This window comes from Amblyraja radiata, chromosome 4 (assembly GCF_010909765.2).
Source record: "Amblyraja radiata isolate CabotCenter1 chromosome 4, sAmbRad1.1.pri, whole genome shotgun sequence".
In the NCBI taxonomy this organism is placed as follows: domain Eukaryota; kingdom Metazoa; phylum Chordata; class Chondrichthyes; order Rajiformes; family Rajidae; genus Amblyraja; species Amblyraja radiata.
In genome coordinates this window covers 28,283,993-28,309,360 of record NC_045959.1, presented here as the reverse complement: position 1 = coordinate 28,309,360, position 25,368 = coordinate 28,283,993, and the positions used below count along the sequence as shown (strand labels likewise).

Here is a 25,368-nt window from a genome sequence, read left to right as displayed (position 1 = left end):
CGCAGAGCGGGCGTGACGCCACAGTTCGCGTCAGCTGATCGCTGGGCGGGCGGGCGGGCATGAAGTCGGGGATTCCCTTCCCGGAATGTATCAAACATCCTCTCGGTGCAACCCACCGCATCTATACCATCCTATGACCCGTGGTTCCCGTCTAGGATTCACGGGTCACAGTGTAGAATAGATGCGGCGGGCGCACGGGGAGGGAGGGAGGAATAGTTTATTCTAGCTAAGACCTGGATCACTGCCTCAGGACACTTTGGGCTCGGCCATTCACGCTTCAGGTGGGAAGGACGATTGAGAAAACTCAAAGCGTGCTCAGTCTTTGGAATTTTCTTCCCAAGAGGGTGTGGTGCACCGGTCACTGCGCATAATCAAGCCAGAGATTTTCAGATAGTTCGGGAATCGAGGGATCTGGGTTCGTGCAGGAAAGGGGCGCTGAGGTGAAAGGTCATATTATTGAACGGGTCGAGCGGACACGATGAGCTACTCTTGCCAATGTTTTAATGTTACAATATTTAATTTTTTTAATGCGGAGCGGAACGATGTTCTGGAGAAACAGCATAGAATGGGACGAGGTGGTCAGCACTTCCCTCCGCAACTCCCTGGTTAGCTCATCACTTCCCACCCAAACCACCCCTTACCGAATAGTGGCGGCGGTCAGTTTTCAAGATGGCGGCGCTGGCTTAACACCTGCGGCCCACCTGCAGTCCGTCTGTTTTTTTTCTTTCGTTTTGTTCCTTGTGATGTTTTAGTTAATTTTGTTTTATTAAGTTGTGTGGGTGGAGTGGGAGAAACATGCTTTGGTCTCTTCCTTCGGGGGATGCGACTTTTTCTTCGGTCGTATTCCCCGTCTCCGTCTGCGCCGAGGGCTAATGGCGGAGCTGGCGGCATCGGAGCTGTAGCAGCAGCGACAGCGGCGGAGACCCGACTCGGCCCCGAAGCTGTGGCGGCAGCAGCAGCGGCAGCGGAGACCCGACTCGGCCCCGAAGCTGTAGCGGCGGCAGCAGCAGCGGAGACCAGACTCAGTCCTGGAGCTGTGGTGGCGGCAGTGGCTGCAGCAGTGGTAGCGGAGACCCGACTCGGCCCCGAAGCTGTGGCGGAGGTAGCGGCAGCGGAGACCCGACTCGGCCTTGGAGCTGTGGCGGAGGCAGCGACCACCCGCGGAGTTTGAACCGTCGCCACGGCGCAGAGGGAGAACAAAGAGGGAAGAGACAGAGACTTTAAGATTTTGCCTTCCACCACAGTGAGGAGGTGTTTGGTGAACTCACTGTGGTGGTTGTTAAATTTGTGTTGATTGTGTGTTTATGTCATTTTTAAAATTATATGTATGACTGCAGGGAAACAAAATTTCGTTCAGACCGAAAGGTCTGAATGACAATAGGGTGATTTCACGAAAGGTCACTGGAGCGTAAATCCCCCCTCACGTGACCGAAAATTTTAACTGGGGGACAAGCGTCACTTCCGGTACATGTTAGTGAATGGGAAAACACGCACTTTCACACCCGTTAAAAACATCGAAAACGGCCAGTTTCTGATCTGCAATTAAGTGAGCCAGTCGGGGTGACCGTGAGGAACAGCTACCTAAATTTACAGTCCAAAAAAATGATGGAAACTAAGGTAAATACAAGAGGGAGCTGAAGGTGTAAAAACGGCGGAAGTTGATTGCCGACATTTTTCGTGGAGATTTAAAGATCCAAAATATGGGGAATTATCGCGTTTGCTCGACGCATTTCATCAAAAGTGGCATTATTGACTTTTTATCTTTATTCATTTGTTATATGAAAAGTATTAAAAGTTAGAAACCCGTCAGTAAAATTGCAAAATCGCCCATGGTTCTCGGGTGGGTTTTAACATGCAAAATGAACACGCTTCTGAAGCTCCATTTACCATTTAAATAATCGTAAACTCTCAATGCGTTTGGAAATCAATTTTACTGAGATGCAAGCTTACGATTATTTAAATGGTAAATGTAGCTTCAGAAGCGTGTTCATTTTGCATGTTAAAACCCACCCGAGAACCATGGGCGATTTTGCAATTTTACTGACGGGTTTCTAACTTTTAATCTAACAAATGAATAAAGATAACAAAGTCAATAATGCCACTTTTGATGAAATGCGTCGAGCAAACGCGATAATTCCCGATATTTTGGATCTTTAAATCTCCACGAAAAAATGTCGGCAATCAACTTCAGCCTTTTTTACACCTTCAGCTCCCTCTTGTATTTACCTTAGTTTCCATCTTTTTTTTTAACTGTAAATTTAGGTAGCTGTTCCTCACGGTCACGCCGACTGGCTCACTTAATTGCAGCTCAAAACCTGGCCGTTTTCGATGTTTTTAACGGGTGTGAAAGTGCGTGTTTTCCCATCCACTAACATGTACCGGAAGTGACGCTTGCCCCCCAGTTAAAATTTTCGGTCACGTGAGTGGGGATTTACGCTCCAGTGACCTTTCGTGAAATCACCCTATAAACGAATCTAATCTAATCTAATCTAAATCTTCGCCAGGTACCATGATGCTGTTATTGTCCAAGCCAAGATGACAGCCAAATCAGTTAGACCACCGAGAAGGAAGCTTTTCCTCTTAAAAAATAAAAAAAAAAAGGGCAGATTTCTCTTCCATAGATTAACTCATATCAGAATTTAACTTGTTCTATTTGATCTTCCGTTTGTGTACGTCGGGTTGATTGCATTAGTCGAAACAGGGCGGACCACGTGAAGGTTGCAATCTTCCACCCCATAAAAACGCTGTGGTTTGATTTTAAACAAGTTCTTGTCGGGGCCATGGAACCGTTTTATTCCGTCAAAAATGTGTTCCACCAGATATAATTTACCATGGGTAAATTCATCAATTAGGCGAGCAATTAGGAAAAAACAAAGGCTTTTTAACAGAGCAAGAAAATTTGGGTCAATTTCCGCATGGACAGATTTTAAGAAATTTCGGCATTCAATTGACAGACAAATCGGGACAGCGCATCAAGAATACATCCATGATGTGATAGGGGAAAGTTTAAAATCAGAAGTATTTGAAATCTCAATGGGGCAGACAGTATCTTTGGTAGCAGACAAGGCCGAAGTGTTAAACCTGCAGTTTTGTTCGGTTTTACTGAAGAAAACCTAGATGAATTCCTGTCGTTGAACTCACAACAAACTACAAAAATTGCAGATCTTAAGGTAACAACGAACGGGGTGCAGAAATTATTGGAAGAAATAAAACCAAAGAAGGCATCAGGGCCAGACCAGATACCAGCCAGAGTTTTAAAGAATTGTTCAGCAAGCTTAGCTCCAGTCTTCCAAAATATTTTTCAGAAGATTGTGGAGAACTCCCAGAAGATTGGCTGAATGCTAACATTGACCCCATCTATAAAAAAGGATATAGGAAAAATCCTGCAAATTATCGCCCAGTTTCACTGACCTCCATACCATGCAAGATTCTCGAACATATAATCCACCGACATATTATGGACCATATTGATTTCCACAAGGTGCTAACAAACCACCAACATGGCTTTAGACAGGGTCGATCATGTGAAACCCAACTGGCGGGACTCATAGATGATCTAGCCAGGCCACTCGATAACAAGGGTCAGACTGACCTGATTATATTAGACTTCAGTAAGGCTTTTGATAAGTTTCCCAATAAGCGGCTCCTGTACAAGCTCAACCATGTAGGAATAGACTGCAACCTCTTAAAATGGATTGAGATTTTTTTGACAAGGAGACACCAGCGAGTTCTCTTGGAGGGAGAGACGTCTATTGAAACTTCTGTGACATCTGGTGTCCCACAGGGGACTGTCATGGGTCCATTGCTCTTCCTACTGTATATCAATGACATTCCAAATGCAGTTTTGTCCAGAGTTTGACTCTTTTCAGATGATGCCATCAAGTCAATTCAACTTTATTGTCATTGCACAAATACAAGTATAGGTACAACGAAATGCAGTTTAGCGTCTGGTCATAGTCATAGTGCAAGATAGTAGAAGTAAAAATAAAAATACAAAGTTGGCATACAATAAAAGTTAAAAAAAATACTGGTTAACAATGTGTGGATTGTGGATTAATTAAAACTGATACATAGGCAGATAACTGTATACAAGTGGGAGAGTCTAAGGATGGCTAGCGTCGGGACTCCAAGTTCAGCAGTGTAATGGTGTTGTTGAAAAAGCTGTTCCTCAGCCTGCTTGTGCGAGGCCTGAGGCTCCTGTACCGCCTCCCTGATGGGAGGAGGGCAAACAGTCCATGGTTAGGGTGAGAGGGGTCCTTGATGATTTTCCCGGCCCGTCTCAGACACCGTTTTCGGTGGAGGGCATCCATGGCAGGGAGCGGGGCACCGATGATGTGCTGAGCGGTTTTCACCACCCGTTGCAGTGCCTTCCTGTCAGCTGCAGAGCAGCTGCTGTACCATACCGTGAAGCAGGTGGTCAGGATGCTTTCGATGGTACAGCGGTAAAAGTTGGACAGGATCTGGGGGGACAGGTGAGCTTTCTTGAGCCTCCTCAGAAAGTAAAGGCGCTGCTGCGCCTTTTTGATCAATTTGGTGGTATTGAGAGACCAGGACAGATCCTCTGAGATGTGTACCCCGAGGAATTTGTAGTTGGAGACGCGCTCCACCTCAGTCCCGTTTATGTGGATGGTGGTATGTCTGCCCCCTCTGGTCTTCCTGAAGTCAAAAATTATTTATTTCGTCTTAGAGTTGAGGACGAGGTTATTGTTGGTACACCAGGCTGCCAGGTTCTGGACCTCCTCCCTATAGGCTGATTCGTTGTTGTCGCTGATCAGTCCTACCACCTTGGTGTCATCGGCAAATTTTATGATGGCGTTGGAGCCATACTTAGGGATGTAGTCATGGGTGAAGAGGGAGTAGAGGAGAGGGCTGAGCACACAGCCCTGTGGCACGCCGGTGTTTAGTGTTAGAGTGGAGGAGGTGAAGTTGTTGATCCTAACAGACTGGTCTGTTGGTGAGGAAATCCAGTGTCCAATTGCAGAGGGAGGAGGTGATGCCAAGTCCGCTGAGTTTGGTGATCAAGCTGGCGGGGATGACAGTGTTAAAGGCGGAGCTGAAATCGATGAACAACAACCTGATGTAGGAGTTGTTGTTGTCCAGGTGGGTCAGGGCAGAGTGTAGGGCCGCAGATATGGCGTCCTCTGTAGACCTGTTGGGCCGGTAGGCAAACTGATGGGGGTCCAGTGTGGGGGGGAGGCTGGCTTTGAGGTGAGCCAAGATCAGCCGCTCAAAGCACTTCGCGATGACAGGGGTGAGTGCCACTGGGCGGAAGTCATTGAGACTCCCTGAAGCTGACTGTTTGGGCACTGGCACAATGGTTGAGGTCTTGAGGCAAGTAGGGACGACACCCTGGGCCAGTGACAGGTTGAAAATGTCAGTGAAGACCAGGGATAGTTGTCCAGCACATGCCCTGAGCACACGCCCGGGGATGCCGTCGGGGCCGGCAGCTTTGTGCTCATTTACTCTGCTTTTATAGAGAGATTAAAAGACCAGAAGACATCTTGTCCTTACAGACGGATCTGGATGTTCTCTGTCAGTGGGGAAAAACCTGGCAGATGTCATTCAATACAACCAAATATCATACCATGCATGTCTCACACAAGATGAAACCACTTTTATCGGAATACAACATGGGTAGCCATACATTGCTTACTGTCGACCATCACCCATATCTAGGAGTCGAATTAAGCAAAGATTTAAGTTGGGCGACGCATATTAGTCAAGTGTCCAACAAAGCAAATAGAACTCTCGGCCTACTCAACAGAAATGTTCACGCATGTAGTACATCTGTCAAAGAGAATGCCTATAAGTCCTTGGTCAGGCCCAAATTGGAGTATTGTGGAGCCGTATGGGATCCTTTCAACAACAACAAGATCACCCTCGAGAAAGAACAACGCCGAGCAGCCCGCTTTGTATGTAATGACTACAAGCGCAAATCAAGTGTGAATAATATGCTGACTTCTCTCGGATGGGATACCCTAGTGCTCCGCAGAATCAGGCTAAGACTTATTGCAATTTACAAGGAGATTCACAAAATCACGCCATCAAATCTCCCGTCATCCCAGAGCACCAACTGCCATGAACCAAGAAAAAATAACGGTTCTTACATCATCAACTCGCTAAATTTCAATAAACCTTGCTACCAATATTCCCTTTACCCAAGGACGATAAGGGAATGGACTAGGTTACCACCCAACACACGTGCTGCTCCAGATGTTAAGTCATTTAAAAAGGGGATTGAGCAACTAGATCTCCTCAACTTGGTTGAAAAGGCGCACTTCAAAATGTAATCACTATTCTACTCACTCCGACCTGGCGAGATAACCACTGATGAGGTATTTGCGCAGTAATCAACCAGAACCAGTACCCTCCCATGCAAAAGGCACCTTCCCATGCAGGAGATGCAAAACCTGTCCCTATACATCCTCCCTTGACTCTGTCCAAGGACCCCAACAGTTCTTTCAGGTTAGGCAGAGGTTCACTTGCACCTCCACCAACCTCATCCACTGTATTCGTTGTTCAAGATGTGGACGTTGGCAAGACCAAACGTAGACTGGGCGATCGTTTTGCTGAACACCTTCGCTCAGTCCAAGGCTTACCCGATCTCCCGCTAAACACCTTAATTCTCCTTCCCATTCCCACACTGACCTTTCTGTTCGTTTAGCCTCCATTGTCAGAGTGAGGCTAAACGTAAACCGGAGGAACAGCATCTCATATTTTGCTTGAGCAGCTTATAGCTCAGTCGTGTGAATATTGATTTATCGAACTAAGTAACCTCGGCATTCCCTCTCTCCATCCCTCCCCACCCAAGTCGCACCAGTTTCTTGGTTTCACCCAACAAATAGCTAACAATGGCCAGTTTCTTTTATCATTGTTTCTTTTATGCATATCTATCATTTATTGTTCTATATCGCGGAGCTGCGGACTTACTTACCATCGCAAAGCTGGCCGAGTTCGGAGTGGGAGGAGCAGTGGTGGCGCGCTGCTGCGACCCGACCCAGGAGATTCGGAGGCTCCAACCGCCAGCCCGGTGGACAGTGACACCGGGAGCCCGCGGGTCCCTGCTGGGAGACCGCTTTTCGGGGCTTCCGCAACGGCGACTTCTCCCGCCCGAGTTGCGGGGTTGAGGATGACCTGGAACGGGGCCTTACATCGCCCGGCGCGGCTTTATAATTGCCGCGGGACTTGTTAGCGCACGCCGGGGGCTCCAACACCAAGACCCGGAGCGTGGCCTTGCATCACCCGGCGCGGCTTTATAATTGCCACGGGACTTATTTACCATCGCCCGCCAGGGGCTTTGACTCTGACATCGGGAGGAGAACGAGGAGTGCAGTGGAGAGATAAGACTTTGCCTTCCATCACAGTGAGGAGGATATTCACTGTGATGGATGTTCGTGTAAATTGTGTGTGTCTTGGTTCTTCATTGTGTTGGTGTGTGTCTTGGTTCTTTTCTTGTATGGCTGCAGAAACCAAATTTCGTTTGAACCTCATGTGAGGTTCAAATGACAAATAAATGGTATGGTATGGTATGGTATGGTATTTCTCTCTACATTATCGTCTATATCTCTGGTTTCCCTTTCCCATGACTTTCAGTCTGAAGAAGGGTCTTCATCTACACTTCACTTTGCCTCAGGAAAGCAGCCAACATAAACAAGGACCTTTTACATTCTGGTTATTCTTCTTCCCTTTCCTGTCAGGCAACACATATAAAAGTTTGAAAACCAACCAAAACATTCAGTAACATCTACTTCCCCGCTGCTATCAGACAACTGGATGGTCTTCTCATAACCTAAGGGTATAGACCGAACTACCAACCCAACTTATTGTGGCTCTTGCAATGTTTTAAAGCACATTTCCTCTGTAAATGTAATGCCTAATGCAACATTCTGCCTTTGGTACTCTTCTCATTACCTGTTGTACTTGTGTAATGGCTTGATTGTACACATGTATCATGGGATTTGAATGGATAACATGCTAAAAAGATATTTCACTGCATCTCGGTGCACTCCACAATAATAAATCAATATCATTACCAAATCTAGAAACAAGGAACCCGGAAAAGTCACCTAATCATGTTCTCCAGAGATGCTATCTGACCTGGGTCCTTGAGAATGGATTCCAGGATTTCCCAATCACGGATGTTAGGTTAACTGATCTACATTTTCCAGTTTCTGCTTCTTTGGATTGTGGCATTCAATTTTCAGCATTCCAGTCCTTTGAGATCTTCAAGCATTTCCTTTAAGACCCTGGAACATGGGCTTTTAGCCTAGGTCTCATTTCAGCCTTTGGCTTCGTTAGTTCATATGGCACTTAATTTCTAGTAAAATAAACAATTTTAAATTCCACCCTCCCGTTAGTTTTCAGCTTAAGCTTTCACTGTTGTTTTACTTTTCAACCAATCCAAATGATAATTTAGAATCTATAATTTTTAATGGTGCATTAATAATTCTCAGTCTTAATCTTGAGTTTTCTTTAATTACTTTCTAACTTTCGATGTACTTATAGAAGTGCAAAATATCTGCAAATTACATCATTTGCTTGTTTCCAGTCATACATTACCTTCTTCCACTTTATTTGTTTTGTCTTCCTATGGTAGTTTATAAAAAACCTCTCAACTTCTAATCTACCTCCAGTCTTCATCATATTGTATAACTTTTTTATTTACTAACCTTAACTTCCTTAGTTCACCACAGATGGGTCATCTTTTGTGTAGGGCCTTTCTCACCATAATTCATGAACTATCATCTTCACTTTTTTGCCAAATTACACTAATCTATTTTCACAAAATACTTTAGCCACTTTTGTCTACATACCACCGGAACTGCCTTTATTAAAATCTTGACCAATAGCTTCCTATCAGATTTTCTCAGTCTATTCTACCATGTTGTGCTTACTCTTTCTTGAGGAATTATTTCCCATGAGATAATTGATTAGTGCTATCTTATACATAATATTAAATCTAAAATGACACTCAAATATTGTGGCACTAATATCCTGATACATAAAGCACAAAGGTTAACATATAAGTAAAGCATGTAACTAGGAAGGCCATTGGTATGGTGGCCTTTGTTGCAAACTAGACTAAGTGGGACCCGTTGGGTCCCATGTTCACACGGGAGGGCTGGTCCCCAACGCAATATTCCACCTCTCCACCAATTCAAATATTGGTGGCCAGTGGCGGGGGGGGGGGGCTTTCTCGAGTGCTAGTATGGGTGTTGTGGGCTGAAGGGAATAGTTTCCAGAAGGCTAGTATGGACATTGTGAGCCGAATGGATTCTTGGGCGGGCAACTCAATCACTCAAGTCTGGTGTGCTGGCAGCTCACTCACTCACGGCTGGTGGGCAGGTGACTCACGGCTATTCCTTGAAATTCCATTTCAAGCAGGGTGCAAGGCCACCAAATTCAAGTGCAGTTTCATACCATTTCAAGCAGGGTGCAAGGCCACCAAATTCAAATGCAGTTTCATACCATTTCAAGCAGGGTGCAAGGCCACCAAATTCAAATGCAGTTTCATACCATTTCAAGCAGGGTTTAAGGCCACCAAATTCAAATGCAGTTTCATACCATTTCAAGCAGGGTGAAACCACCATAAAACCACACTCACAATTCAGTAGACATTCAATGTGTTCAGTTGTTTCACAGCTCAACCGAGAGTCGTGACCTCTCCCTCCCCCATCTTGCAGAGACTGAGTCACGCCACACTCCTGGGTTTTATAGTCCCTCTCCCTCCCATCAGAAGGGGTGTGACCTTCATGGCGTGATTGACAGGAGAGAATCTCAACATTTTTAAAACAGTAATAAGTCTTTTATTTTTCATCAATGGGAGAAATCCTCTTCTGCGCAGCGGAGGGGGACTCTGAGTAAGATGGCCAAAAATCACAGCCGTAAGTGGTAGCGTTTTTTCTAAAATCAATATGCAGTGCAAACAGGAAGTGGTCAAGTTGAGACTTTTAATTATATAAATGGTATTGAATATAAAAGTAGTGTTTTTATTGCAAAAACATTAAGACTGGAGTAGTGCACTGAATTGGAATGGTATCTTTGCATTGGTAGTGCAGAGAACCTGGGTTGGGGTTGATTCCTGGGATGAAGGGGCAGACGTTGTTGAGCAATGAGCAGATATTCATTGGAGTTTAGAAGAATGAGAGGTGATTTTATTCGAACGTGAAAGATCCTGAGGGTGATTGACACGGTTGATGCTGAGATGTACAATCCAGTGGTGGAGTTTAGAACCAGGGATATGGTTTCAAAATATGGGTCACTCCTTTCAGGTCGATCTTCTTTCATGGGTCATGAAAGTTTGGAATTCTCAACCGTCATAAGATCATAAGTGATAGCAACAGAATTAGGCCATTCGGCCCATCAAGTCTACTCCACCATTCAATCATGGCTAATCTATCTCTCCCTCCTAACCCCATTCTCCTACCTTCTTCCCATAACCTCTGACACCTGTACTAATCCATGAGTTGTTGAATATATTCAAGGCAAGGATTGACAGACATTTGGCCCACAACTAAGTCACAGGGCATAGAGGGAGTGGGAAAGTGATGTTGATATTGGATCAGCCAGAGTCTTACTGAATGGCTAACTCCTACTCTCGTTTCTGAAGTTGTTATGAAGCCAGCTAACAATTTTTTTTTTGTCTCCCTACCAGTCCTTTAGCAACTTATAATTCATATAATTATTTTGGAAACAGAAACAAACACTTTGGCACAACCAGTCCATGCAAACCAAGATGTCAATCTATGTTCATCTAATTTTCCTTGGTTTGGCCCACATCCCTTAAAACCTTTCCCATCCTAATTATCTTAAAAATCCTCTCCCAAATCCAAATTAGATATTTCAGACATCTTTCCCACTATATCTACTTGTTACTTTCAGGGAGGTGTGAACTTGGAACCCAAGATCCCTCTGTACATCAATGCTGTTAAGGGTCTTGACATTAACTATATACTCTCCCCTTACATTCGATCTCTCAAAGTGCAACACACCACACTTATTCGGATTAAAACTCCATCTGCCATATCTCCACCTTTTTCTGTAGCAGATCTATATCTCGCTGTCACCTGCTCAAAACACTCAATCAAGTTTGTACAAAACTCAATTTAGTACATTGATGCATGACCCACTGATTCCTACAGCACTTTGTTCTTTGTTCAAGATTCCAGCATCTGCCATCTCTTGTGTCACCATCTTTTCCAGTCTCTCACTGGGCTTGTAGCTGAAAGACATTAAGGCAAAAAGCAGCTGCAAATCATTAGGCTGTCAATTCAGGAATGGAAGGAGAAATTAGAGGAAAAAAAGGTTCTGAAAAAATCATTTCAATAATCCAGATCTGACAGACCATCATTTGGGCTTTCCTTTTACTATTTATGGAGTTGCCTGAATAGATCCCTGCTTTAATTTTTTGACTGTTGATTGTCTTTCAACATAAACATCTTAATAATCTCCACACATAAAACGTGGAGAAGACAATTTAACTTGTTGATGGAGTGGATAAAACTCTGCAGTGATGTTACATATTCAGATGTCACATCTGTGACTGAGGTATTGAAGATGTTCCCCTATTATGATGTCATGTATTTTTGTATGCTGCCTAGCAACAGACTGTTTCAGAAGGAATTACTGGAGAGGAGCCCCATCAGTATTATCCAATGGCTTGAAAATGAGGTTCAAACTATTCTCACATTAATGCATGGCTTCCTGGAGTAGGATTGGGAACAAATGATTTCCGGGGATTCAGCTGCCATGGATCTTCTCACTGTTTGTCAGTGATGATTGCCACATCCCTTCAGCGTGCGAGCTTTGGAAACACAAAGCAGACAGACACGGATCCAGGATTTCCTTTCGATAGGTTTAAGGTTTGTGTATTTGGTCATTCTTAATTGATTTTCAGAGGTGTTATGTGACATCCCTGAGGACCAGCAACAGAAACTGTCGTGAAAAGTTTTTGTACGTTTGCAAACTGACACCCAGATTGTTACCAGGGCAACAAGGTTAAATTAACACCAGAAACTACATAAACTAATTTTACATTCTCAGGAATACAAAGTGTAAGGAATAGGGAGAGGAGAGCTTAAATGCTTTTTTTTTTTAACATTTAGAAATAAATTGGTTATGTAGCTAGAAACAGTGTTCCTGGGAAAGACTTTTAAATTCAGAGCTGTGGCATTCAGGAGAGAAGTTTAGAAATTCTTCTTCAAACAGTGGTGGTGGGAGGGTGAATCGGGCTGCTGAGGCTTGATCAATTGGTTGTTTTTCTGGTCAATTACACAAACAGATGTGGATCCAAGGTAGGCGAAGAAGGATGCATAAGATCAACTTTGATCTCAGTAAATGACGAAACTGCCATGATCTGCTTAATACTGCGTTCTTGCATATTCCCAAAATAGATCAAGTGAAGTTCATTGGGCTCACAACATCAAATTCTGGTTTTCATGACAATGATCTTATCTCTGAGGATTTTAGCTCAACCAAAGTACAGTTCAGAAGACACTGGGTACCTTCCATTAAATGCGTATCAAAAATAGATATTGAAAGTACTCTCACTATGCTGAGAACAAATCCCATCCTACTGTCTACTCTCAACCTGGCATCCCCAGAGGAAATGGCTGTGGAGCAATCAGCAACCCTTGATTATATTTATGCTTTAACGTTCACCTACACAGTTCAACATGGGCTAGAGATTCAGTTTGCAGCCTGAGCTAATTACACTTCTCTGTAAGCATATCACGTACTCAGTTATGCACAGGTGGCCTGGACAACACACAAAATTGATGGGCAAAATAAGAGCAACTGTCTCATCAGATAAAGGGTCTCAGACCTGAAAGGTTAACTGTTTTGCTCTCCACAGATGCAGCCTGACCTGCAGAGTGTTTCACCATTTCATTCCAGATTTCCAGCAACACACTTAATTTAAGATTTTCACCTGGCTCATCAGACCTGCCCCAATCTACAGTGGGCATGGCATGAAGGCCACACCTCATTTTGAAATCTGAAGCACCAGATATCCAAGTACATTGACGTATCAGTCCTCTGTCCAGACTCCCCACTCTGCTCAATGATTCTTTACTCCAGCCAGATACCACACAAAGAGGAAACATAGATGCTAGAATCAGGAGCAAAATAGAAAGTGTTGGAAAGTATATAGTTAATGGCAAGTTTCGAAAAAAGCACAGAAGTACATAGGGATCTTGGGGTCCATGTCCATATCTCCCAAAAGTCACAATATAGGGAGATAGAGTGGCAAAGAACTGGCCTCAACTACCTTCTGTGACAGAGGCATTGAGCATAAGAACCAGGATGTCATGTTGCAGTTTTATAGGACTTTTTTTAGGCTGCATTTGGAGTATTATGTTCAGTTCAGGTCATCCCATTACAGGAAGGCTATGAAGCCTTTGGAGAGGGTGCAAAAGAAGTTAACCAGATTGCTACCTGGATCATAGGGTATAAGCATAGCAACATGCTACCTGGATTGTAGGGTATAAGGAGAGCAACACAAGGAAATACTGATGCTGGTTTACAAAAAGACACAATGTGATGGAGTAACTTTGTGTGCCAGACAGCATCTCTGGAAAACTTATAGATAGGTGATGTCTTGAATCAGGACCCTTCATTAGACTGATTGTGGGGGGGGAGGGTGGATAGTTGGAAGAGAGAAGGGGCAGGACAAAGCCTGGGTGAGTGAGGTTTTGATAGACAGATATTTAGACAAAGTCCAGAGATTAGAAGATGTGAGACCAAAGGTTTGAAGAGTTGCGAATTGTGTAGCTAGCGGAAGGACTGTTGGTGGTCCTTGTTGGTGGAAGGGGAGAAGGAAGGCAGAAATAGGTGTGAGTCCAGCTGGGGCACACGGCAGAAGGGTGTGTGTTTTTTAGTTACCTAAAACTGGAGAATTCAATATTTATACTTTTGGGTTGTAAGTTACCCTATGATATGAGGTGCTGTTTCTCCAGATTGTGTGTGGCCTTGTTCTGGCAATGGAGGATGCCCGGGGCAGGAAGGTCAGTATGATAATGGGAAGAGGAGCTAAAATGGGTCAGCAACTGGGAGATCCAGTAGACCGAGTGCAAGTGTTCGTCGAAATGCCCACTGAGACTACGCTTGGTCTTACCAATGTATAGGAGGCTCCATCAGGAACACCAAATGCAGTAGATGAGGGTAGAGGACGTTCATGTGAACCTCTGTCTCATCTGGAAGACTGCTAGGTCCGTCAAGGGGGGGGGGGGGGGGGCATATAGGAACAAGTGTTACATCATGTGGTTGCAAGATAAAGTATTTGGGAAATAATGGTTTGGGTGGGAAATATGAGTGAACCAAGGTGTTGCCGAGGGAGCGGTCTATGCCGAAGGCAGAAAAGGGGTGGGGATGAAAAGATGTGATTGTTGGTGGTATCACGTTGGAAGTGACATAAATTTTAGAGAATGATGTGTTGGGAGTGGAGGTTGGTGGGGTGATAGATGAGGACCGTGGGCCAGACAGCATCTCTGGAGAACTTATAGATAGGTGATGTTGGAACTTTGTCGTTCCATCGGGGGGGAGGGGGGGGGGGTGTAGCAAGAGCTAAACTAATGGGACACTGAGGATATGCAGGTGAGGGATCCATCTATAACAGCAAGGGGAAACCATATTCACGGAAGATCAAGGGCATCTCGGATGTCCTACAATGGAAATTGTGGTAGACATTGAAATTTAGAGTAGGGGATAGACAGGGTGGGAGAAAGTGTAATCCAGATTACTGGGAGTCAGCAGGTTTGTAGTAGACATCAGTGCAGGGTGTAATCCTGATGCAGTCGGTGATGTAGCGGAGATAGAATTGGGCAATGGTGCCATTGTACATTGGAACAAGGACTGTTTGATGTAACCAACAAAAAGATAGGTACAGCTGGGGGCCATGCATGTGCCCATCACTACACCTTTAACTTGGAGAATGTAAGAGGAGTTAAAGAAGAAGTTGTTGAGGGTGAGGACAAGTTCCACCAAGTGGTTGGAGAGTGTTAGTAGTGGGAAATTGATTGTGAGCAGGGACAGGTGTTACATCTCTTGCAGTTGCAGGGGAAAGTACCTGAGGAGCGGCGTGGTTTGGGTAGGAAGGGAATATAATTGTCCCTTTTCCAGGAAGAATCAGAGGGCATTGAGACCTTCCTGGTGGAGATGGAAGTGTATAGGGACTGGGCATCGATGGTAAAGGTGAGGCAATAGGGGCCTGGAAATTGAAAGTTGACGAAATTAAGAGCGTGTGAGGTGTCTTGGATGTTGGTCAAAGGGGATTGGACAAGGGGGGTTAAGATGGAATCAAAGTATTTGGAGATGAGTTCAGTGGGACAGGAGCAGGCGGAAACAATGGTCTGCCAGGGTAGTTCTGTTTGTGGATTTTGTGAAGGAGAAGCAGGCAGTGAGGGGCTGGCAACAATAAGATTGGAGACTGCGGAAGGGAGATTTGCCTTGAGAAATTGAAATCGTAAACAGTCTGGTAGACGATGGTCTGGTGTTTGTCTGTGGGGTCATGGCCTAGTGTTTGGTATGAGGAGGTGTCCAAGAGCTGGTGCCTGGCCATTGGTATCCCCTTGTATATTCTGGCTTTGAACAACCTCACAAAATAGCAGCTTTGTCAAAAGTGAGTTCCATTTTATAATCCACGTTAATTCTGCCCAAACTTATTCTTAAATGCCCTGTTATGACTTCCTTCATAAAAGACCTAATAAAGTGAGCACTCTCAGTGAAGAACCACTTCACTAGTGTACAGACATACATTCATTGGCTTCGGGAAAGTGTAAATTATCCCTAGTGTGTAAGATAGTGCCAGTGTACGGGAATCGCCAGTGGGCCAAAGGGCCTCTTTCTATGAAGTATCTCTAAACTAAACTAAACCATCTTCCTTTTTCATACTGACCTTAATGAACCATGAACTGATATGTATAGCATGGTTCAGTTCAATTTACTACTGAGAACTGTCTTGGAAGCTTTTCATGGAAACATCTCCTTGGATTTCCAACTGCTAATCTTAATGGCTATAGGCTCACTCTCACTCTCTCTCTGTTCATGCCTGGGACATATTCTTCAAATACTTATCTACCACTGTTAATCTTATCCCAGGAGAATGCACCACACACCACGGGGAAGCAGAGCACAAGTGAGACGCTCTTCCACCATCAGCTGCTGACAAGGCATTCCACTACAGCTCTTATCCATGGTGAGCACAGTCATTCTGCACCAAATATAGGTGAGTGTGATACACTAAGAATCAACCAATGTATTCTTCCTGCAACCAGGATGACCAAACCAGAATCCTCTCAGAGTTGTTTCTCTAATCTCTGGCGAGCTGAATCTTCTTGCCTGAGCACTGCACTTTCAGTGATTTCTGAATAGCAAAGCATAGGGCGCAGTAAGTGCCCACAGTTGATGTCAGGACATTGGAATCATCCCAATAATCTTTTGGGCGAGCGAGCTGGTTCAGATAGGAGTTAGTCAGGAGCAAATCACGCTAGAATTTAGAAGATTGAGGGGGGATCTTATAGAAACTTACAAAATTCTTAAGGGGTTGGACAGGCTAGATGCAGGAAGATTATTCCCGATGTTGGGGAAGTCCAGAACTAGGGGTCACAGTTTAAGGATAAGAGGGAAGTCTTTTAGGACCGAGATGAGAAAATCATTTTTTACACAGAGAGTGGTGAATCTGTGGAATTCTCTGCCACAGAAGGTAGTTGAGGCCAGTTCATTGGCTATATTTAAGAGGGAGTTAGATGTGGCCCTTGTGGCTAAAGGGATCTGGGGGTATGGAGAGAAGGCAGGTACAGGATACTGAGTTGGATGATCAGCCATGATCATATTGAATGGCGGTGCAGGCTCGAAGGGCCGAATGGCCTACTCCTGCACCTATTTTCTATGTTTCTATGTTTCTAAATCATGTCTGGCATCGCACAGAATCACAATTGCCTATTATTTTTGCTGAATAGACTGTAAAACTGAACTGTTTCATGATGATACCACCTGGAGTCACGATGCTGTATGCACCATCTAATATTCCTCAAGAAGCAAACTCAATAGTGATTTTGCATTGTTGTCTTGAAACTAACTGTACCAAAGTAAATAAAATCCCAGCCCTCTTGATGAAGTACCAACGATGGTAGAAACAAGGAACTGCAGACGTTGATTTACAAATAAAAAAAGACACAAAATGCTGGAGTAACTCAGCCGGTCAGGCAGTTTCCCTGGAGAACATGGATAGGAGATGTTTCGGGTCAGGATCCCTCTTCAGACCCGCTGAGTTACTCCAGCACTTTGTGTCTTTTTTTTAAACTAATGATGATACATGGAAAAATGAGGGAACTTGGCAGTGCTGCAGGTTTGTGTCCACAATATGAAAGACAGCCAATGTCACGAAGGCTGTCCAAACAATTGTGCATTAGATCAGTGCCATGGCTGCATAACTGGTTTTATGTTTTAATGCCCTTATCTCAAATCTTTTGTGTTCTTCTGTTCAAATTCTCTCTCCCTAACGTCCATGAATTAAGCCATCAGTCAAATACCTAATTTCCAACCTGTGACATGATCATAGTCATAAAGCTATGCAGCACAGAAACAGGCCTTTTGGCCCAACTCTTTGCTGACCAAGTTACCCGATCGAACTAATCTTTTTTTCCTGTACCTGGCCATTTCCCTCTAAATCTTTCCTATCCATGTACATGTCCAAGTAGTTTTTAAATGTTACAATTGTATCTGCCCCTCCCTACCTTCCACATAATCTGTGAAACTGTTGCTCCTCAGATCCCATATAAATCTTTCCTTTCTTACCTTAATCCTTTTAGTTTTGTTTTGGATTCCCCTATCCTGCAAAAAAGACTGTGGGTTATCTATGCCCCTCATAATTTTAAATACCAGTATAAGGTCACCCTCCAGCTTCTGGCACTCCAGGGAAGAAAAGACCCAGCATTTCTTTAATAGCTCAAACTTTCCAGACACGGTAACGTTCACTTCAATCTTTTTGGTGTATTTTCTTGCTTAATGACTTCCTTTCTTTAGCAGGGCAAACAGATTTGCTCATTTGGCCGTGTATAGCTTGATATTTCTGTACTCATTACTCCAACCAATGAAGGGAAGCATGTTAAATACCTTCTCCACCACTTATTTACCTATGTCGCAACATTTGTGGAACTATGTACGTGCATTTTAGGTCACTGTGTAAGAAGGAACTGCAGATGCTGGTTTAAACCTTGGTCTGAAGAAGGGTCTCAACTCGAAACATCACCCATTCCTTCTCTCCAGAGATCTGTCTGTCCCGCTGAGTTGCTCCAGCATTTTGTGCCTATTCCAGGTCACTCTGTTCTACAATATGCCCCAGGGCCCTCCCATTTACTGTGCAAGTATCTTCCTACTTTGTCTTACTAAAATGCAACAACTTACACTTACCTGAATGACACTCCAAAGTCAAATTCATTATTCAGCAAATAAACTTCCAGGAAACTATCCAATATTACAATCTACTCACCACACTACAATGGAAGTTTATGTGTTTTGGCTGGGCACCAACAGATTAATAGCACTTACAATGACAGAACAAAGCTTCAGGTAAACATTAAAGTTGCTGGCCTAACCAACTGCAATCAATCAATGTTAGTATATTAAACTCCTTGTACTTGAGAAAAGCCAAGTGATTGGGTGTATTGCTGTTGGCTTAAATGATTGATAACTTAGTCAGCACTAAATAGAGAAAAGTAAATTGAGTGGCAAATTGTACTATTATAATGGTACTCAAAAAGGATCTGAAGTTCAAAAGCAGGGATTCTCAAGTATTAAAAGGTGCAGGTAAATAACATGCAAGCACTAAAGCTGGAAAGCTTTTCTCGATCAAATTAACAATGAGGTTCCTAATCATTCCTATTCCTTACACTTGAGGGAGCTGTGGCTTGTCTCCACAACTAGAGGCTATAGATCAAACACCATTTGACAGATCGTAAATTCAAAAGGTATCAGTATCTCTATGCTATCCTGGAAGCAGTTTGCATCCAAACCCATGCAAATGTGGCTTGTACCAGATAAATATCATACCAGATTATATCCCACTACTTATAGCCTTGAAACAAAGTACTTTAAGGCCACGTTCATCATTTCTGGGGACTTCAATAAGGCCAACCTCAAAGACATGCGACCAAAATATTATCAACACATCCCCTTTTTCACTATGGGCCCATACACCCTTGAGCACTACTCAACAACCATCAACGATACCCACCTTTCCATCTTCCGCCTGTATTTTAGCAAATATGACCATTTGGCTGTTCTCCCTACTTACACTCAGAAACCGAAGCAGCTGGATCCGGTACAGAAAGTGCTGGCCTAAGGAAACAGATGAGGCTGAAGAAGGGTCTCGACCCGAAACGTCACCAATTCCTTTTCTCCAAAGATGCTGCCTGTCCCGCTGAGTTGCTCCAGCATTTTGTGTCTACCTTCGATTTAAACCAACATTTGCAGTTCTGTCCTACACAGTTTGTGAGCTCTGACATGGCTGTTCTGAGTTGGTGGACTGAACCATATTAAAGGACTCAACCTAAATGGGTATAAGTGTGCAGAAGACTGCATGACAAAGAGGGAAATCTGAGTATTCCTGAACCTGAAACCATGGATGAACTGTGAGATCCACTCCCCCGTGAAGAGAGTCTGTGGCATTCAAATGGGATGATCCCACCCTGTACATAAAATCAAGGTAAGACCTTCACAGAGCCATCAGGTATGCCAAGAAACAATTCCGGACCAAGCTAGAGTCCCAGATTAACTACTCGAAAACCTGCCGATTGTGGCAAGATTATACTATAATGGGCAACAAAGCAAAGTTGGGCAGTATCACTGGTAACCACAGATCACTCCCCGACAAGTTTGATGTATTTTGTGCTTGTTTTGAACAGAAAGTCAGTGGAATGATTTACTCTGCCCTGACAAGTTCAGGTACATCTGTACCATTGTCACTGCCGCAGATGTCAGATTAGCCTTCCTGAGAGTGAACCCATGGAAAGAGATTGGCCCAGATGGAGCCCCTGGCCGTGTCTTTAGAACGTGTGCAGACCAGCTAACAGGAGTAATTGCATATGTTTTTAATCTCTTTCTAAGCCAATTTGTGTTTCTCACCTGCATTAAGCCCACTATCTTCCCAGCGCCAAAGAAAAGGTTTATGTGCCTTAATGGTTACATCCGGTTGCTCTGACATCCACTATCATGAAGTGCTTGGAACATATGTATAACAAGGACCTCTGTCGGACTCCCACTTATTGATCATATCTCTGCCTTCGACATCATAATTCCAACTAACGTCGTCTCCAAACACCTGGTCCGAGAGTTTGCAAGAGGATACTAGATTTCTTAATTACTGTCCACAATCAATAAGCATAGTTGACAAAACATCCTCCATGATATTTCTCAATAAAGACTGCATCCTCATCTTCTTTCTACAAACTCTGCCCGAACTCAATTTATATTTCAGTTGACATCACCTTGGTGGGCCGGATCCCGAACAATGATAAGATGGAGCACAGGAAGGTGATAGAAGCTTTGAAGCATGGTGTCAGGCCAACAACCCCCACCTTCAATCTCAGCCAAACAACGGAGCTGGTCATTAACCAGGAAATGGGGACTACAGGGTTCAATGGTGCTAAAGTGGAGATGGTCGAGAACTTCTCGTGCCTAGGTGTAAATATCACCAACAATTTGACCTGGTCCAACCACATGCGCTACAGCCATGAAAGCATACCATTGCCACCACATCGCGAGAAGATGAAGAAAATTTGGCACCTTAGAACTCATCATAACTTCATCATTACATAATTCCAGAGAATGACGATGAGATGAGAAAATGTCCATGTTCTGCTGACTTTAAGTGTTTCATAAAGGCAATGTGGTGAGATACATCCATGGGAGTGGTCAGGAAGGACAAAATAGATGTTTATTTATAGTAAGACAGATAGAAGCAGAAAATGCTGCAAATGCTCAGCAGGTTAGCACCTTTGCAGACAAAGAAACAGAATAAAGTATCAGAGCAATATCTTTCTTCAGAAGAGGAAAATGTAACATAAATTAAATTTTATACAAGTATATACAGTGCCCTCCATAATGTTTGGGACAAAGACCCGTCATATATTTATTTGCTTCTGTACTCCACAATTTGAGATTTTGAATACAAAATAATTACATGTGGTTCAAGTGCACATTGTCAGATTTTAATAAAGGCCATTTTTATACATTTTGGTTTCACCATGTAGAAATTACAGCAGTGTTTATACATAGTCCCCCCATTTCAGGGCACCATAATGTTTGAGACAAAGCAATGTCATGTAAATGAAAGCAGTCATGTTTAGTATTTTGTTGCATATGCTTTGCATGCAATGACTGCTTGAAGTCTGCGATTCATGAACATCACCAGTTGCTGGGTGTCTTCTCTGGTGATGCTCTGCCAGGCCTGTATTGCAAACATCTTTAGCTTAAGTTTGTTTTGAGGGCTAGTACCCTTCAGTTTTCTCTTTAGTATATGAAAGGCATGCTCAATTGGGTTCAGATCGGGTGATTGAATTGGCCACTCGAGAATTGTCATTTTTTTAACTTTGAAAAACTCCTTTGATGCTTAAGCAGTATGTTTAGGATTATTATCTTGCTGTAGAATGGACCGCCTGCCAATGAGTTTTGAATAATTTGTTTGAACTTGAGCAGATATGAGTATATACACTTCAGAATTCATTTTGCTACTACCATCTGCAGTTGTACCATCAATGATGATAAGTGAGCCAGTACCTTCAGCAGCCATACATGCCCAGACCTTAACACCCCCATACTGTGTTTCACAGATGAGGTGGTATAGATATGTGAAGAGAAAGAGATGAGTTAAAACAAATGTAGGTCCCTTGGTCAGAAACAGGTGAATTGATCATGGGGAACAAGGACATAGAGGACCAATTGAATATCTACGTTGGTTCCGTCTTCACTAAGGAAGACATAAATAATCTGCCGGAAGTAGCAGGGGACCGCGGGTCAAAGGAGATGGAGGAACTGAGTGAAATCCAGGTTAACCGGGAAGTGGTGTTAGGTAAAATGAATGGATTAAAGGCCGATAAATCCCCAGGGCCAGATAGGCTGCATCCCAGAGTACTTAAGGAAGTAGCCCCAGAAATAGTGGATGCATTAGTGATAATTTTTCAAAACTCTTTAGATTCTGGAGTAGTTCCTGAGGATTGGAGGGTAGCTAATGTAACCCCACTTTAAAAAAAAGGGAGGGAGAGAGAAAACAGGGAATTACAGACCAGTTAGTCTAACATCAGTAGTGGGGAAACTGCTAGAGTCAGTTATTAAAGATGGGATAGCAGCACATTTGGAAAGTGGTGAAATCATTGGACAAAGTCAGCATGGATTTACGAAAGGTAAATCATGTTTGACGAATCTTATAGAATTTTTCGAGGATGTAACTAGTAGAGTGGATAGGGGAGAACCAGTGGATGTGTTATATCTGGACTTTCAGAAGGCTTTCGACAAGGTCCCACATAAGAGATTAGTATATAAACTTAAAGCACACAGTATTGGGGGTTCAGTATTGATGTGGATAGAAAACTGGCTGGCAAACAGGAAGCAAAGAGTAGGAGTAAACGGGTCCTTTTCAGAATGGCAGGCAGTGACTAGTGGGGTACCGCAAGGCTCAGTGCTGGGACCCCAGCTATTTACAATATATATTAATGATTTGGACGAGGGAATTGAATGCAACATCTCCAAGTTTGCGGATGACACTAAGCTGGGGGGCAGTGTTAGCTGTGAGGAGGATGCTAGGAAGCTGCAAGGTGACTTGGATAGGCTGGGTGAGTGGGCAAATGCATGGCAGATGCAGTATAATGTGGATAAATGTGAGGTTATCCACTTTGGTGGCAAAAACAGGAAAGCAGACTATTATCTAAATGGTGGCCGATTAGGAAAAGGGGAGATGCAACGAGACCTGGGTGTCATGGTACACCAGTCATTGAAAGTAGGCATGCAGGTGCAGCAGGCAGTGAAGAAAGTGAATGGTATGTTAGCATTCATAGCAAAAGGATTTGAGTAGGGAGGTTCGACTGCAGTTGTACAGGGTGTTGGTGAGACCACACCTCGAGTATTGCGTACAGTTTTGGTCTCCAAATCTGAGGAAGGACATTATTGCCATAGAGGGAGTGCAGAGAAGGTTCACCAGACTGATTCCTGGGATGTAAGGACTTTCATATGAAGAAAGACTGGATAGACTCGGCATGTACTCGCTAGAATTTAGGAAATTGAGGGGGGATCTTATAGAAACGTACAAAATTCTTAAGAGGTTGGACAGGCAAGATGCAGGAAGATTGTTCCCGATGTTGGGGAAGTCCAGGACAAGGGGTCACAGCTTAAGGATAGAGGGCAAATCCTTTAGGACCAAGATGAGAAAAACATTTTTCACACAGAGAGTGGTGAATCTCTGGAACTCTCTGCCACAGAAGGTAGTTGAGGCCAGTTCATTGGCTATATTTAAGTGGGAGTTAGATGTGGCCCTTGTGGCTAAAGGGATCAGGGGGTATGGAGAGAAGGCAGGTACGGGATACTGAGTTGGATGATCAGCCATGATCATAATAAATGGCGGTGCAGGCTCGAAGGGCCGAATGACCTACTCCTGCACCTATTTTCTATGTTTCTATGTATGCTTTGGATCTTGGGCAGTACCTTCTCTCCTCTATACTTTGCTCTTGCTATCACTCTGATATAAGTTAATCTTCATCTCGTCTGTCCACAAGACCTTTTTCCAGAACTGTGGTTGCTCTTTTAAGTACTTCTTGGCAAACTGTAACCCGGCCATCATATTTTTGGAGCTAACCAGTGGTTTGCATCTTGCAGTGTAGCCTCTGTATTTCTGTTCATGAAATCATCTGCGGACAGTGGTCATTGACAAATCCACACCAGACTCCTGAACAGTGTTTCTGATCTGTCGGACATGTGTTTGGGGAATTCTTCTGTTGTAGCGGCACCTAGTAGTGGCCTGGGGAAGCACAAACCCTCGCAATTGGCTGACGAGGACACGTGATCGCGGGAGTGCTTTCGGGAGTGAGACCAAGCGTAGACCAAGCCTATTGCGGAGGTGTTGGGTGAAGCGATCGCCAAGCCTACGCTTGGTCTCACCGATGTAGAGGAGCTGACACCTAGAGCTCTACATTGGTGAGACCAAGCGTAGGCTTGGCGATCGCTTTGCCCAACACCTCCGCTCAGTTCGCAATAACCAACCTGATATCTCGGTGGCTCAGCACTTCAACTCCCCCTCCCATTCCGAATCCGACCTTTCTGTCCTGGGCCTCCTCCATGGTCAGAGTGAGGACCACTGTAAATTGGAGGAGCAGCACCTCATATTTTGCTTGGGCAGTTTCACCCCAGTGGTATGAAAATTGACTTCTCTAATTTCAGGAAGTCCCTGCTTTCTCCCTCCCCTTCCCAGCTCTTCCTCAGCCCACTGTCTCCTCCCTTTCTTCTTCCGCCCCCCCCCCCCCCCCTCACATCAGTCTGAAGAAGGGTCTCGACCCGAAATGTTGCCTATTTCCTTCACTCCATAGATGCTGCCTCACCCGCTGAGTTTCTCCAGCATTGTTGTCTACCTTCCATTTTCCAGCATCTGCAGTTTCATCTTAAACAAAAAACATTTATTACTGATTCCTGAAGACACAGGACACTGTAGATGCTGGAATCTTCAGCAAAAATTTAGAGAATTTACGTTTCAAATCCAGACCAAATATGTTGTCTGTCCATTTTCCTCGATAATAGACCTGCTGAGTCCCACCGGTACTTTTAGTTCAGCACTGAATCCTTCCGGGTTCAATATCACTCATGACCACAAGGGGGGGATAAATAACAACCATTTGATCATACCATAGAATCATAGAATCATAGAAAGTAGGTGCGAGAGTAGACCACCAGGTCCGTCGAGCCCGCACCGCCATTCACTCATGGCTGAACACTAAACAGACACACTTACCCACAAACAGTAGACACAAGACACAGAACACAAGACACTACCCTCCCCTTTATACCGCTATCACCCCTCTCCACCCCAAGAACCGCGTGATCTCCTGGGGGAGGCAAAAAACCGGATAAAAACCCAGGTCCAATTCGGGAAAAAAATCCGGGAAATTCCTCTCCGACCCCAATCCAGGCGATCGACACTTGTCCAGGAGATCACTCAGGACTACTATACTAACCATACCTAGGTCCATATCCCTGCCCTCTCCCCGTAGCCCCTTATCCCCTTGGCAGCTAAAAAACCATCTATTTTTGACTTAAATATATTTAACGTTTCTGCTTCCACTGCTCCCTGGGGCAGTGAATTCCACAAACTAACCACCCTCTGGGTGAAGA

General features: G+C 44.1%; 1 long non-coding RNA gene across 1 annotated transcript; it reads right to left on the bottom strand.

Annotated features, from left to right (window-relative positions):
- Window positions 1-5,679: 5,679 nt before the first annotated feature.
- LOC116971935 lies at window positions 5,680-25,301 on the bottom strand. The gene is made up of 3 exons (XR_004411662.1): window positions 25,290-25,301; window positions 23,692-23,696; window positions 5,680-5,753 (listed from the first exon to the last, which is right to left on the bottom strand). It is a non-coding gene; the product is annotated as an uncharacterized LOC116971935 (long non-coding RNA).
- Window positions 25,302-25,368: the final 67 nt, after the last annotated feature.